Source organism: Drosophila montana, unplaced genomic scaffold (genome assembly GCF_035044405.1).
Source record: "Drosophila montana isolate Dmon_TW-CO22-7 unplaced genomic scaffold, ASM3504440v1 contig_1933_1, whole genome shotgun sequence".
Lineage (NCBI taxonomy): Eukaryota > Metazoa > Arthropoda > Insecta > Diptera > Drosophilidae > Drosophila > Drosophila montana.
In genome coordinates this window covers 88,571-105,775 of record NW_026996852.1, presented here as the reverse complement: position 1 = coordinate 105,775, position 17,205 = coordinate 88,571, and positions in this window count along the sequence as shown.

The window sequence follows — 17,205 nt, the reverse complement described above, 5'->3', positions numbered from 1 at the left end:
GGCAGCAGACCACATGCTGGTGCTAGTGCAAATAGAGACCCCGTTGACGCCCTAGTGCGTATGCTAGATATCGTCAAATACAATTCGCACGCCGCAGCCGCGGCTCGAATGATTCAAGCACAGGCGAGAAAAATAAATGATAAGCGCAAAGTCATAGACAGCAGGACCCCACCTGCCGCGCGGCGAAAACAGAACAAGACTGACACAGTCCAGATGGCACATGCTCCAATAGATATGCCTCTTGGCACCACCCGATAACTACGAAGACATGGATATTGACGAATCTGAGGCCGAGCAGATAAACCCAGTCCAAGAAGAGAACTTGCTTGCCTCAGCGACTTCTCAGGTTGGGGGCGGCAGCCAGCTCAACGCTGTCGCCCATGCCATCACCAGCTCGCCCGTGCCCGAAAAAAGGGCCAACAACAATGCCCCCACTAGAGGAAAAAAGCCACCCCCCATAGTCCTAAATCGCATCGACGACATCAACGACGTGTGGCTCATACTATCCGAAGTATCGGATAGCTTGACCATCAAATCCAACCTAGGTAGGAATATGCGACTCCTAGCTAATGATGTGCCCACATGCAGGGCCATCATACAGATACTGGAAGAACATAATTGAGTTCTACTCATACCAGCTGCAGGAGGAGAAGCCCTAACGCATAGTAATCAAAGGCCTCCACCACTCCACACTCAACCGAGAGCTCATCGACGACCTGCGGAGCCAGGGCCATACCGTTCTCCACGTGCACAATCCGAGCAGCAAAGCTACCAAGGAGCCCATGAACATCCACTTCATCAACTTGCAGCCGGCGGCCAACAACAAGGAGGCTCTTACTCATCAGGAAGCTGTGCAAGCAGGTGGTCAAGGTTGAGACTGCTCGAAGAAGCCAGGACGTGGTGCAATGCCATAGATGCCAGGAGTACGGGCACACGGCCACATACTGTAGAAAACAACACAAATGCGTTAAATGCGGGCTCAATCATCGCTCTGCTGATTGCACACGACCCGACTCAGTACCGGCAACATGCGTCCACTGCCACAAAAATCTCCCACCGACTCAAGCTAACCGAAGCCGCAGCAATAAAGTTCATGGGCCTACACCTGTTGTCTTCCCCCGTACAGCACCCACTGAACAAGTAGAAGGGCTTTCATACGCCGCTGCCACCAGAAGGGGACTAGCTGCATTCAGCAAAGAGAACAACGTCCCCTTATTTGAAAATAAGTTTGAAGCAAATCGGCGAAAAGTGTGAAACACGTCTCAAATGATTCTTCTTATAGATCTCTGGAAATGAATTTGAGCTCGAAACGTCACCCACCAAATCTTTGACCTCCATTTCCACCAAGGAGAAATGGACTTTCCTAAAAGTGTGAAACACCCCTCAAATGAATTTGAACAAAGATCGTTTAAAATAAGTTTGAGGCCGATCGGATGGTAAACAAAAAAGTTACATTCATACGTTTTTCGCGATTTTTCCACACTTGCGATTGGAATTTCCCGAAAACCCGTCTTAACGTGCACCTACATCACATAAGGTAACTACAGTGAAAATTTCAGCTGCCTAGCTCTTACAGTTTGGGCTGTGCGTTGATCACCAATCAGTCAGTCAGTCAGTCAGGACAAACAGTTTTATATATAGAGATATGCCTTGTTTCATTTCACATTCTCATGTACTTAGGTAAGCATATGATGTGAAATTTATTCTTTCGTACACAAATCTGCAACTCTGATGGTCGTCCAATCGACTGCATATTAATTGTTCAAAGTGCGTGTTTATGACCTTTAATCGTACTAGGCCTTATCGAGCTAGCTATAAAATCAACAATAATCATTTGCAACATGTTCTAACGGTTACGGACCTAGGGCCTTTTTTATTATTTTATATCGCTACCATTGTTAATGAAGCCAAAAGTGTTCTTGGTTTCATTAAACGCTGGTCTAAAGAGTTAAACGATCCTTTCATATCCAAACTTCTGTACACTTTGCTTGTATGTCCTATACTTGAATACTGCTCATGTATCTGGTCTCCGCAGTATAATAATGATCAGGATCGCATTGAATCTATAGCCATTCCTACATTTTGCCTTACGTCTTTGGTTACCACCGTATTCCAGCAGGCTTCTTCTGCTCAATCTTTCCTCTTAAACCCACAATAAGGTTATATTGGCGACATTCATTCTTATTTGCTGTTAGGGCGGCTTCCATTGTCTGCTCTACCAGAGCCACAAGAAATTAACGCCATTCATTTCTACATATGTGTACGCCAGACTTCGCATTGCACAAATCATTTCGTGTATTATGCAATGATTTTAATAGATTGTACCACGTATTATCCATAGGAATCTCTCTACCCCTAATAAATTTGTAGATTTCAGGATATCGTCAGAAACTCACTGACCATTTCCAGCTATGAGTAGGGGAATAGCTTGCCGGACAGGTTATAAATTTCCCCACTGGGTCGCTGATTTACAATCACTAAATTTATACCCTATCAACTTAATATTCTATATACTAGTTCAATTTTCTTTAATTTGTATACCCTTGCAGAGGGTATTATAATTATGTCTTGAAATGTGTATCGCATTGAAGGAAGCATCTCCGACCCCATAAAGTATATATATTCTTGATCAGTATCAACAGCCGAGTAGGTATAGCATGTCCGTCTGTCCGTCCATCCGTCCATCAGACTATTTCTACGCGAACTTCTCTCTCAGTTTTAAAGCTATCGTCATGAAACTCTTTCTGTTGCACGCAGTATATATGTCGGAACCGGCTGAATCGGACCACTATATCATATAGCTGCCATAGGAACGATCGGTCGAAAATAAGGTTATTGCATTGAAAAAAACGTTTATTAATCCAGATATCTTGCCCAATCTCGGCATTGATTAGTTTTACTATGCTCCTTATATGAAAGCAAAATCCTATCAACATCGGACCACTATATCATATATGTAGGTGCTATAGGAACGAACTGTCGAACATAAATTATTGTATGGGAAACTTTCTTTCATTATTGGCACGCGTTTGACGCGCGCCCTTCTTTTTATAATTTAGGGTTCGAATTGAATAGCGTGATCTGCCCATTCACACACATTTGTGTCTGTGTGTGTGTGTGTAGAGCTGGAAATTCAGAAATCACAAAATATTGACAAATTTGCATCGGACCAACAAGCACACATGCGCATAAATGCTTCTATTCATATACAAAATATGCAAGTATGCGTGAATAGCAAGACCAAAAACTTTTAAATGCACACATGCCAACGCTTAGGTACCCTTTCGAACAAGAACGAGCTAAAATGAAAGGATTTCGCATCGACTTGGCAAACCCTTTCATTATTTCATATTACTCGTCCCCTCGAAAGGGAAGAGATGCCACCGACTTTTGAGAAAAATTGAATTTGTCGGCTTTTTTGCTTGTGCGGACACATACACACACAAACATTTAAACGGTACATAGACCAGTTGAAAGAGCACTGAGAGTAAGCCAAAGCAGTTTCCTGTAGTGGGAGCGAGATAAAAAACAGCGATGCCGTTCTATCGCACAACTCATATGGATGAGAGTAAGCCAAAGCAGTTTCTTGTAGAGTGAGCGAGTAAAAAGACAGCGATGCCGTTCTACGACACAGGTCATATGTATTCTCACTCTCTTGCTGTGAGAGCATGCGGGCATGTCTCGAACCCGAACAAAAACGAAGGCGACTTTGGACCAGCCGCAAAAAAACGCTTGTCACCACCAAATGTACGGTTTGTCCAGTCTATATGTAATTTGGTTAGTGAACGAAGGCAAGCGGTAACTTTAAATTATAATTTAAAAAATGGCACAGTTTTTAACATTTAAAGCTGGCCAAATCCCGCAGAGTCCATTAAGTGGATTCCCACTTCGAGGTCGTATTATTTGACGGAAGAACAACTTTGCGGCACTTAGGTTATAGCCTTTGTCCACTATGCATAAGAAATGTCACATTTTCAAATTTCACATATTGGTGAAATTTGTTAAATTTGAAAATGTAACATTTCTACGCTACGTTTGGTTTTTTGTGGACCCTTTCGTGCCAGCGCCAGCAATAGGCACACATTCTATAGCCTACTTATAATTTCTTTACTTTTCCAATCTTTTTTTATCCTCTTTCTCACTTATTTAAATTCTTAAATAATATAGTTAGTAAAGAATAGTTTAATATTTATGTAAGAAATCTTTTTTCACTACTAATACCTTTCTTCTTAGCCGTAGACTCTACTATCGTGACGGACAAATTTCGCTGTCAAAAGGGCATGGCTGGCCGGACGGGCGAAAAAACCTCCATCGTGTTGGTGATGATATTACAAATATATTTGTATTTTGATTATGCATTTAGTTTTTAATTTTGCTATTCTAATGTATTCTTAGGTAAACACTCGTTTTTTCGACAAATAAATACAAAAAATAAAAAAATTGCGCTCTGAAAGGCATTACAAATTCCGTGCACTTGGCGTTTATTTGATGGAAAAATTCTATTCATCTTGGGATGCGCACTTGATTATATGCCAGATAGCTTGCCAAGAGATCCTGCCATTCCTTGGACAGTGAGCCATCCCAGCCCAACCTTCTCGGCCAGAGTTCCTGTATTAAAAGCTTGGCTCTGATAATAAGGGGAGATGACTATCTTGCTGTATCAAATAGTTTTACAAAGCGCGAATAGACTTAGCGCTTGGTGAGGTTACTTGTGCTCCAAGATTTATATATGTATATTTGTGCGTTTTTAATCTGCCTTTTATTTATACATTTTGCATCTTTTGTGCTTTATTTAAAATGCTTTTATTAGTTGTGCAAAGTACTATCTGTTGTTCATCGAAAGTTTATTAACTATTGCATTTATTGAACGCGGCGTCAGTTCCGTGTTGTTTTAGAATATCTTTTGTTTGGCGCTCCCCTTTGCATACGCTGGCTTGTGCATGTGCTTGCTGGTTCTGCTTGCCTATTGCTCCAAACAAAAATTCTATGTTTACAAACATTTTTTAGCGTTTGCTTCATCAATTTTTGTGCACCGTTTCGTCCGCTCTTACAACTTATTCTGTTTTTATTTCCGGTTAGAGTCTCAACTTTTGAAATTGCCCTCTACATCTGCGCAAACACTTACGCCACTGTGCCTAGCAACTTAGATTTATCCCCAATGCTTTCGTTATCGCCTTCTCCAAGCGATTATCCGAATATCACCCCTGTGGTATCCATTCGTGGAATCGACACTATTTAGATTCTGCCCCAGTCAGCGAAACTGCTTCAGCACCGTCAGATTCATAGGTTCAGGGGCATAGGTTGACCTGCGCGCAAACTAACCCAGATTGTTAAATGCAATTACGGTCCCTCTTTGGCCCCATTAACCCCTATTTAATCTTCAGCCCCATCCTATTTTGACTGTTGTTGCCCCTCGTAAGCAAGTTTTTGTGTCACGGTTATCGTCTGACACTACTTGCGATTTCGCAAGTTCATTGTGCAAACAAATGGTAGGCCGACTCGAAGTGGTGGGGTATTAATTGCTATTAAAGCCACTCAGAAACTTTCTGTTTTACTACGCCTATTGATGCTGAGATTGTGATATGTATATCACATGCTACTACTTATATTCCATCTTCTTCTGATATTCAAGATAATATGAAACATATTATGTGTATTTAAAGAAGTTTCTACACATGTGCGTGATAATGACCTTTTTTTAAGTGTTGGGTGATTTTAATTTACCGAACATCTCTTGGTCAGTATTCACTGCCGAAAATAATCTAGTACCCTCAGCACAGCATGACTTTCTAGATTGCATGCTGGACCTTTCCCTGTTTTAATTCAATTCAATTTCTAATCATTTGATAAGATCACTTGTTCTTGTATTTTTCAACGATTACCTTATTACTTATGTGTCCAGGTTCAGGTCTTTCATATAAGTAGATATGAATATTGCACTTAATTATACCCTGAACCCATTGAAAATGGATAAAAAGGGTATTATGTATTTGTGCAAATGTATATAACAGGCAGAAGGAAGCATCTCCGACCCCATAAAGTGTATATATTCTTGATCAGCATCAGCAGCCGAGTCGATCTAGCCATGTCCGTCTGTCTGTCCGTCTGTCCGCCCGTCTGTATGTATGAACGCAAGGATCGCAGAACCTATAAGAGCTAGAAGCTTGAAATTCTAGCCGAAGGTCTAGTCCCTAGTGCCCGCGCAGATCGAGTTTGTTTCCGATATTCGACAACTTGCCCCGTTTCCAAGTAATCGATCAAAATCGATATCGAAATCCTGTTTTTTGAACAGTTTTGGTAAATAATATGAGTTAGAATAGTATATATATATATCAAGTATCTTTCATTTTATACCTATCGCCTGTTGGAAGAAGAGGGTTCAGGCTATCGCCTAGTCGGGAGCTCCCGACTAGAACCTCTTACTTGCTCTTTATAAGACCCTGAATACCCACTTTTGATATTCCCAACTCAATCCCTTCGATTGCTTCTTCAAAGGTACCCTGGTTTACTCCCAGACTATCAAACCTACAAAATATGAAGTCTAAATATTTTCAAAATTTTAATAAGTCTGGTTCGAGTATTGACCTGGCTAAATATTCCATAGCCAAGTCTAACTTCTTTCATTTGAATTCTCAGTGCTATGAGAATTAAATTTCTCGTTGCAAAAGGCAATTTTCGAGGCAGTTTTATAATTGTTGTAAGCTTGAAGCGTCAATCTTCGATTTTGCCATCTTCTTTTTCCCTCGGGATGGATAAAGCTAGCAATGATTCTGATGATGCTAACCTCTTTGCTAAGTTTTTCTAATCAACTTACTTTTCTGTCTGCGTTAATAATATTTCTTGCTCTAGTTCTTTTCTTTCTTCTTTTATTTCCTATTCCTCTTTCCTTTCTGCTATAAATTCTTTAAAATTTTCTTACACTCCTGGGTCTGACAATATTCCTAGTTGTCTACTCAAGGAGTGTAGTGCTTCCTTTCTTTGTCCATTGTTAAAGCTTTTTAATTTATCCCTTGAATCGTCTGTCTTTCCTTATATATCTTATATTATTCCTCTATACAAAAATTGTGGAAAGTCTAATATAAGAATTACAGGGGCATTGCAAAACTATCTGCTATCCCTAAATTATCTGAAAAAATAATCACTTAGACCTTGCAGTGTTTATGCAAATCAGTTGTTTCCCTGGCTCAACATGGATTCGTAAAGAAACGGTCAACTACGACCAACATTCTTTAATTTCCTTTAATGGGAAACTATGCTTTCCTTTCTAGAATGCAAACTGATGTCCTATAAGTTAACACTTAAGTTATCCAAAATAACAACATTTGGGTAATCAGCTTTCCAACATTTGATTCCCGCACGTGGCCAGTCAACATACTGGGAAAAGCTGACACAAATTTGGCATAATTATTGCTCATGCCAAAAATTATGGAACCAACGGAACCAATATAGTTCGTTGATTCCCAAGAAATGCCAACCCCTGCAAAATGCAGAATTGGTGCATTTCACAAACGCAACAACTCCAAGCTGGCGACGCCGACGCCGATAGCGACGTTTCCTCGTTGGACTAAGGTTTCATTAGGAATTAATTAAGGCACAAAATTTAGTTTGTAATATCGGCTCATCGTAAGCACATAGTGCTGCTCATAAATAAATAAATGTGTTTTTTATAATTTACAACAACCGAATTGGTTAATTTGTAAACTGACTTCAGTAAGGCGTTTGACTCTGTGCACCATGATCTTTTACTCCTTCAACTTGACTGTTTAGGTTTCCCTCTGTCTCTTTTGCTTTGGACTTTTTCGTATTTAAAAGGTAGGACCCAAAGAGTCATCCTGAGGTTGGCTAACCTGAAACAGGTTCACTTTAATTCTGGTGTTTCTCAAGGTATGACCTTTACTCTTTACTCTTTTTATAAACGATGTCCCCTCTTATATATCATAGTAAGTATGCGGATGATGTGAAACTTATTTTTTCATACACTGATCCCCTGTATCACACTCGTCTACAAGATGATTTGAACGCTATGCAACTTTGATATTCGACCAATCAAATCCATCTAAATTATTCAAAGTGTATGTTTATGACCTTTAATCATACTACACCTTATCTTGCCATTTATACAATTGACAATACTCCATTGCAACGTATACTCTGCTTCAATCTTCATATAGCTTCCATCGATAATGAGGCCAAAGGTGTACTTGGATTCATTAACCGTTGGTTTTAAGGAGTTTAACGATCCTTTCATAATCAAACTTCTATACATTTCTCTTGTTCGCCCTATCCTTGAATACTGCTCTTGCATCTGGTCACCGCAGTATAAAAATAGCCAGGATCGTATTAAGTCAGCTCAGAAGCAATTTCTGCTTTTTGCCTTACGAGGTTTAAATTGGGACCCTATTCTGCGGTTGTTATCATTCTCCAGCAGGCTTCTTCTTCTTGATCTTCCGTCGTTAACAAACCGTAGGACAATCCTATTAGCTGTCCTCCTACATAAGTTGATTGTTGGCGACATATATTCTTCTTTTCTGTTAGGGCGTCTTCAATTCTCTGCTCCGTGCAGACCTACCAGGAATTATTGCTGGCTCAGAAGGGGGAAATGTTGACGGTGGAAGCAAAATAAATTCGCACTTTAGCTTGGAAGCGATCGGTAGAGTCGACCCTTTTGCGTATTGGGCTCCGATGAATTAGCGAGCTCGTTAATATGGTTATTTTGGTGCACTTTGCACTTTGGCGATCACGTAGGTGATGGCCCCTTGCAAAGCAATTTAAAGACAACTTTCTCTGTTCAACATTGTTTTATATTTTAGGAAATGTCAATTGTAGAAAGCGACGACAAAGCCGAACTGAATGAGTCTCCTTCGAACGAAGATCGCTTACTCTAGCCCTTATTATCTTTGACTCAAAGGCGTTCACGTTTCTGGAGACAGGATTGTTTCGAATGGTCTTGATATTTTCATAAGTGCTTGATCCCGGATTGACATCTTGGGCAGTCTCTAATGTGCGATAACGCTCGCTAAAAAAGAAAACCTGTTCCCACAGAGATAAAGTAAGTTATAGTAATTTCGAGGAACAAAAGAATACTAACAAACAATCCCCATGTTGGATCAAGTCAAACAAAAATAATTAAATATCTTAGCGTAAAAAAATTTAAACTTGCAGAGTGCAGCGATGTTTGTCACACTCACACTCGAATAACAGTTGCTCTTAATTTGTGTAAAAAGCACTGTTATGCGTTGCTCTTGTCGTTGTTCATCTTAGCAGCGACAAGCTCTCCTATAATTGTCAGTAAGGAATTTTTTTTTTTTGTTTGTTTATTGTATTGAATCAAAAATAACATACATTTTTATTACAACACAGTTGGCTTAGGTGATATTACGCCAAGCCTGGTTGAGTCCTCAGGCTTTATCGTAAGTAGGAATTGTTCTCGAGCTCTGGCAGTGAGTAGGAAGCAGTAAACGTGTAAAACAAAGGAGTTCGTTTCCGAGAGAAGTTCTTGTTCAGGTAACGGTGCGCAAGCACCTATGTTTGTATGTGTGAATTATGCATGCATAACTATATCAAAATATGTACATATATGTATATGTGTTGTTATTCACTGCCTTGGCTTTGGGTGGTGAAGAAATTAATTTTGTTTTCCAGCGCTGATCATGCACGACCTATTTCAAATTTGTATTCACATATTAAAGACGATTAAAATATTTATATAATTTCTTTAAATTAACTTACTAATTCAATTATTATTATTTTTAAGAAATAAAAGCAATGAAATAAGAGCGCATATTTTGTGTTTCCAAAGATTTATTTTATCAATTTTATTTTGTTTAAATTATTTTTTACTCCTCCTATTTATATTTTTTGGCACTCTTTTATTTTTTAATAAAATAAAAATAATAATAAATAATTATTCATTTAATTTAAAGAAATTATATAAATATTTGTGACGACTTTAGAAAACAGATTTTCTACGGAGGCAACCTCAGTACACAACATGCATTCGTATACGAATACAAATTTGGGATAGGGGCATGATAGAAAAATTAGAATAAAAAAAAATTGTTCCCTTGGCAGGGTTCGAACTGGCAACTAACCGCACCACTTGCCGACGCCTCTACTCAAGAGTCATATCAATAATTGAGTTTTAATGAGAAAAAAAACAATTAAAATAGCAGCACAGAAAACAAAACAATCGCAATCGCAATCGCAATGTTGTTGATAGAATTCAAAGCCGACGCGCATGAATATGTGTGTGTACATGTATACAGAAATTCTTGGAATTTGCTCTAGCTGATGCTAACCCGTGCGCACATAACTTTTGTGTTTCTTAACCGATCTTAATGAAATTTTCGACAGTACATCTTATTGTAGAATATAATATAGAATATATGTGTGTTCTCAATTGTATTATCAATTGCATTAATTGTGGCTTAAATAAGTGGGCAATACAAGTTGGTTTATTAACTTGATTTATAGCTATGATATAGGAGCGGGGAGGTGGTGATAGCTATAAAATGACGACTTTGCAAAAGCATGATAAAGTTCTGGGAGATATTAAGCGGTTAAGGACCGCTTTTGAAGAAAAAACAATTTCATTTGATCAGACTTCAATGTCGACTGGAGTTGCTTGAAGGTGTATAGAAAAGATAATAGATATTCAAGCTGACGTCGATGCAGAATTTAAAAACAGTATTTGTCTTTTTGAAAGTCTGGTGCCCAATGATTGCACACTGTCGAATGACGAGAAATTTAACCATTTAATTTCTTGCTTGTCTGATGAGGCATTGGGAACAGTAGAGGCATTTCAAATCACAGACTGCAATTATGAAAAGGAAAAGGACTGCAATTATATTCGTCTCTGCAGTCAAGAGGCGATGACAGGGATATTGCAAGTGCAATGTTGATTCACTTGGCAATGTCAAAAGTAGACCAGGTAACGAAATCTCGATTCGAAGAACAGCTTGACTATGATAGTTTGCAGTCTTGGTCAGATTGCGCTGCTAAAATGAATCGGCGCTATGAACATTAAGCTGCCAAAAAGTCAACTAGGGGCAAAACAGAACGAAGGCAAGAGGCTAAAAAGCGACATATCAGGTCATCGTTTTAGTGCTCTAAGGGTGATCAGAGGGCAGTTACTAAATGTAGCTATTGTTCAGTCACTGCTCATAGTCTCGCGAACTGTCAATCGACTAATGCTCTACCTGTTTATCAACGCTTTGGGCTTGTGAAAACAGGGTCATGCAATAAAAAAATGTGGAGGAACTTCACAGATACGAGAGCGACAATTTACAAACGGAAGCCTTTAGTTCCAACTGGCTTATGTAAGTCATGTTCTTAGTGCCTAACAAGAAATCTTAGCCACAGCTGTAGTAAAGTTCAAATATATATTTGGGCATTTCCCGCACGCACAATCGCTTTCAGATTCTGTATCTCAAATAAACTATATGTCAGAGGACTTAGCACAACGCTTACGTCTACGTCGTGAAGATGCGTCATTGAAAATTGTAACAGTGGGAACCACTGCATCGACCATCAAACACAAAGTCCATACATCGGATCAATAGCGCTTAGATTCTCATACTATTGGGGCTGATTTTTGGATTCTAAGTTCTATCTCTACATATCAACCTGATCAGAAGATTCATTGCTCAGAATGGAAAATACCACCAAAATTAAACTGGCCGACCCTCGATTTCTCAAACCTGCGAGAGTAGACTTGCTTTTAGGTGCTGAAAAGATTTTCGACCTTCTTTGTGTTGGCCAAAAAAAACTGTCTCCTGAACATCCAACGATTCAGAAAACATTTTTAGGATGGATTGCATCAGGAAAATATTCGCAACGCACATCACCGCAAGCGATTTTGGGTATTAGAACAGAGAAGTCGAAGGCTGCATATACAGCTGAAGAAATTGAATGTGAGCGAAATTTTAAATCTGGCAAATTTGAGGTCAAATTGCCATTTAAAACGATTCCAAAAGTATTGGGATTATCCTTTGAGACTGCAAAACGTCGGTTTTTGGTTTTAGAGCGCAGACTTGAAAAGGATGACGTACTGCGAATTATGTATATCGATTTTATGAAGGAATATCGTAACCTTGGACACATGTTACACATATTACATTCCCCATCAATGCGTCCTGCGTCCTGATATTATCACCACCAAATTGCGCGTAGTTTCCTAGCAAGATGTCAACGTCAATCTCACTAAACGAGACTTTGATGGGAGGCTTAACTATTCAGAGGAAGCTATATTTAACCCTTGCACGATTTCGGTTGCATAAGTATGCTTTGAAAGCCGACATTTCAAAAATGTAACGACAGGTAGACGTCGCTAAGGAGGATCGTAAGATACAGTTGATTGTATGAAGGCAATATAGATCAGAAAGTTTACAGACTTTTCAACTTAACACTATGACTTATGGAACTGCCTCCTTTTTGGCCATACGTTGCCTTTTTGAATTAGCAGAACTCTACGCAGAATCTCACCCAATTGCTTCTCATGTCATCCAAAACGATTTTTATGTTAATGATATGCTAACAGGCGCGAATAGTTTGAAGGAGCTCGAGATTATTCGCAAACAAACTGGAGGTGTTTTAAAACTTGGAGGTTTTAATTTAGCCAAATGGGCCACAAACCACAAAAGTTTGCTGAATGGAAATAACGAGGAAAAGTCGCTAGAGTTTGATCCTTCGTCATCTGCTTAAACTCTAGGAATGCGGTGGAATCCTAAAACTGATGCATTCAATTATTCTCTGAATAATTCATATAATTGTTTAAAGCCAACCAAGCGCAATATTCTCTCAGTTGCATCTCGATTGATTGGATTGTTGTGTCCCTTGATTACTAGAGCAAAAATGTTGCTCCAGTACTTGTGACGGATGAAGTTGGATTGGGACGGAGCTATTCCCATAAGTCTACACACAACCTGGCTACATTTTTCTACAAACCCTATTGGAATTACACAAAATTTGCATTCCAAGGTATGTTTTCCAATGCAGATACTAGAACGTGCAAATTCATCGATTTGCGGATGCTTCTAGCCCTGCCTATGGCTGTTGCATTTATTTGCGCACCCACGATATGGGGAAAGTAGTTCCGAAGCTATTTACAGCTAGTCTCGTGTGGCCCCTGTTAAAAAAAATCGATGCCACGACTGGAAATATGCGCTGCTCACCTGTTGACAACATTGTGGTCTCAAATCACTTGTCTCTTTAAGGAATATGAGGTGGAGAGCGTTAATTTTTTGTCAGACTCTCAAGTCATCCTTTACTGGCTAAAAAGAGAACCCAGTTAAATAGCAACTTTCGTAGCCAACAGAGTAGCAGACATACAAGAACTTTCTGTTGGTGTACACTGGCGTTATGTGCCGTCAGAAGCGAATCTCGACGCTGATCAAACGGTGCGTTTCGTGGCATACATGAATCGTTTTCTCCTCATCACAGGAGCTGCAACTCACCTTTCTAAAATTGGTGCGAGTGGTGCAAATGTCTGAGCTTGGTCACGAATTGGTCCAATTAAAGCAATCAAAACCTTAGCACCTAATCTTCAAAGTTTGAACCCAATTTTACATGAAATTGTAGAAAAATAAACCAATTTCCAAATCGTTGGTAGAAGATTGCTAAAGACATCCATTCCATATGATGCTAAGTTTCCCATACTGCTGTCTCGAAAATCTCATTTCGTCAAGTTATTTCTTCGAAACATTAACCTAAAGAATTACCATGCCGGCGTCAAAGGTATGGTCTCAATTCTACGAAAGCAAATCTGGCTTATTAATGCTCGAGAGGCAAGCAATAAGATTGTAAAGGGACGCGTGCACTGCTACCGGTACAAACCAAAACAGCGAGGCCAAATCATGGGCAATTTACCAGCTGATTTGTGACGTAGTTTTCTGTGGCCCATTTTATGTGAGCGTTAAGATTCGAGGGAGAGCCCCAATCAAAACCTATAAAACTGTCTTTGCTTGTTTTGCGTCTAAGGCGGCTTACCTGGAACTTGTTACTGATCTTTCCACTGACTGTTTTCCGTCTGTTTTTAAAAGGTTCATCGGCAGACGAGGTCTCCCTCCGAAGTTGTACAGCGACAGCGCCACCAACTTCATGGGAGCAGCGAACGTCCTGAAAGACCTCCAGGCAGCTTTTAACGGCCAGAAGCAGCGAATACGGGAATACCCAGCAGAACACGGCATCGAATGGATGTTCATTCCACCGAGGGCGCCGTAAAGGCCGCCAAGCATCGTCTGGTTCGAGTTGTTGGCAACGCCACACTAACACAAGATGAATGCTGTTGGCGCTCAAGCAGCAGTTCTGGCGGTCTTGGTCCAGGAATTACTTGGCCACTCTGCAGCAGCGCACCCAATGGGCCAAGGACGTGCCCAACTTGGAAATAGGATGCCTCGTTCTGGCACACGAGGACAATACACCACCCCAAAAATGGACAACAGGTCGCGTGATGGCAACCACAGTCGACGAAGACGGTAAAGTGCGCGTGGCGGAGATTCGCACGCCGACCGCAATCGTCAAGCCGCTAATACACAAGGTGGCTACCAGTAGTTTAAGCCCATAGGCCTTCAACGGGGCCGGAATGTTAGAACAGCTTAAATTACAATAAATAAACTAAATATCTTAGCGTAAATAAATGTAAACTTGCAGAGTGCAGCGATGTTTGTCACACTCACATTCGAATAACAGTTGCTCTTAATTTGTGTAAAAAGCACTGTTATGCGTTGCTCTTGTCGTTGTTCATCTTAGCAGCGACAAGCTCTCCTATAATTGTAAGTAGGAATTTTTTTTTTTTTTTTTGTTTATTGTATTGAATCAAAAATAGCATACATTTTTATTACAACACAGTTGGCTTAGGTGATATTACGCCAAGCCTGGTTGAGTCCTCAGGCTTTATCGTAATTCCTACTTTCTGTTCTCGAGCTCTGGCAGTGAGTAGGAAGCAGTAAACGTGTAAAGCAAAGGAGCTCGTTTTCTTGTATTTTTCATTGCAAAGAGGTATCGGTCGGCAGATTTTTCCTAAACTGCATTCAACAGTTAAATTGATTAACTTATTGAAAATTTATTGTAGTATTTTCCTTGAAAACCCTAATGGAATATTCACCCCAGTATTTTGTATTGTTTTTTGTAGCTTCTTTAAGGCAGCTCTTGACTTGGAACTTACAGCGCACAAATTATAAAGAATATTGAGTTGGCTATTGACGAGAAGACTTTTATTTTAGAAACGTTCCTTGAGTACGTCCCATGCAGATGCGAAACGGTCGTGGGTGAGTGGAAATTTCGCGACAGTTGCTTTAGCTTCCCCACTTGTTTTTGAATTTAGATGGAATAACTTTTCCCATAACGCTCGAACTTGCTCATTTTGATTGAGAACAAAGTCAAATTGCTAGTAGCTGGAGTCAAATTGACTGAGTCGATCAATCGAAATAAAGGCTTGCAATGCCATTGTATCATAAGACAGTGTGACCTGGGGAGTGTGTTTAACAATTGATTGCGTTTTTACTAGTCGCGATTATGCTTTTGATCGGAAAAGACTTTGGAGTTAGTCTTTCTATTGGTGTCGGAGATGGCCTTTGACGGAATCCTGAAAAGCGTTTGTAATCACAGTCAGATGGCAATAAAAGTTTCTTTCCGCTTTGACCGCTCCCTATTGGCATACTCGAGTCCCGACAGAGCCTATGTTATTGGGACAAGCAATCGGAATATAAATTCATAAAAATTTCACCAATAAAGGGTTTAAATACTTGCACTAAACAAATGGATACGGAATGTTAATCGAGCATTTTTTAAATAGCCAAAAGAAAATCCACGAACAATTAGAAGCGGACTGTAAATTCGATGTAGATTAATCCTAGTCGTATCGACACGAAAGAACATTTCCTCAAATTTTTATGTACGTAAATATTTTCACGGAGTTATTCGATTTCACAGTATACAGTTATCATACTTTTTTTTGCTTAAGGTATATGTAACTCTAAGGTCATTTATTTATTATTTATTTTTTTGAAAGACTTTAATACTCTTAGGTCTTAGCACTAACCATACAATGCCTAAATACGTCAAACAGCTAAATAATCGAAACACGATAAATCGCAACGAGGGAACCCCAATGGTGCTTGCGACTTTTTGGTTATGCCCAGAGAGAGTAAGAATGCTGAGAGTGGCAGCCGGACGCCGGCCTCGAAAGCCGAACGATAAGTATAAAGCCGCATCTCGTTCAGAGCACAACGTCGCTGCGGCTGATGCTTTATCTTAATATATGTATGCTCATTTTAAATCCTTACAGCCCAAAAACATATGTGTGTATGCATTTGCAGGGTGTGCCTCGCTTTCACTCATTGCTTTGTACACTTGTGTGCATCTCAGTCTCCCTGCATAGGTTTTCAAAAAGCCCCAAGATGTAGTTGTGCAAACGAGCGACAAGTGCGGCTCACCTGTTTTCATTGACTGTTTACACATTTGTGCCTTTTGCGGACGCAAGCCCACCGCAGGCAAGCTAAATAAGACCGTGCCAGTCACCCAAATTAAGCACCCATTGAACAAAAAATATCTTAGGCTCATGACAAACCCATGATCTGCTCATTCGCACACATTGGTGTTTTTTTCGTATCCTGTTTATTAACAATAAATTATAAATATAGTACATTTTACGCTTAGGTTGTAGTTGAGGGATACGTGTGGATTGTCTGCGGAACGGCCGCCCAGCATTGCTTCACAGGCATGTTCTTGCTACCTAATCTTCCTCCGTTCTCCGTCTGATGTGCTCAACTCTCCTGAGTTTCAGCATTAATTCTGCTGCGAAGGTGCTGGTTGCGTCCCGCTTTTGTGCGGTCTCTAGCATGTTCCTGACCAGGTTGTCCACCGTGATAGGTCTGCCCATGCTGTCCTCCAGTTTCTAGTTGGCGTCCTCTACAATTCCGCTGCCGCACCAGGAACACTAGTCTGTGTTGTCGTGACCGAATCCTCCCGAAGTATCCGTGGCCTGATAGGAGCTGCGTTAAATAGAAGTTTGCATTATAATACTTGCAGTTAATCCAGGCTTTCAAGTTTGGGATAAGCCTATGCGTCCAGCGTCCTTTAGATTAGCGATCCCAGCGTGATTGCCATCGTGCTATGCTCTGCATCCTTGCTTCAGTGCGAACCGAGTTTGCTGTGCTGTTTCCATTAAGAGCTCTATAGCAAACTACTACAACTTCAGTTGCCAGT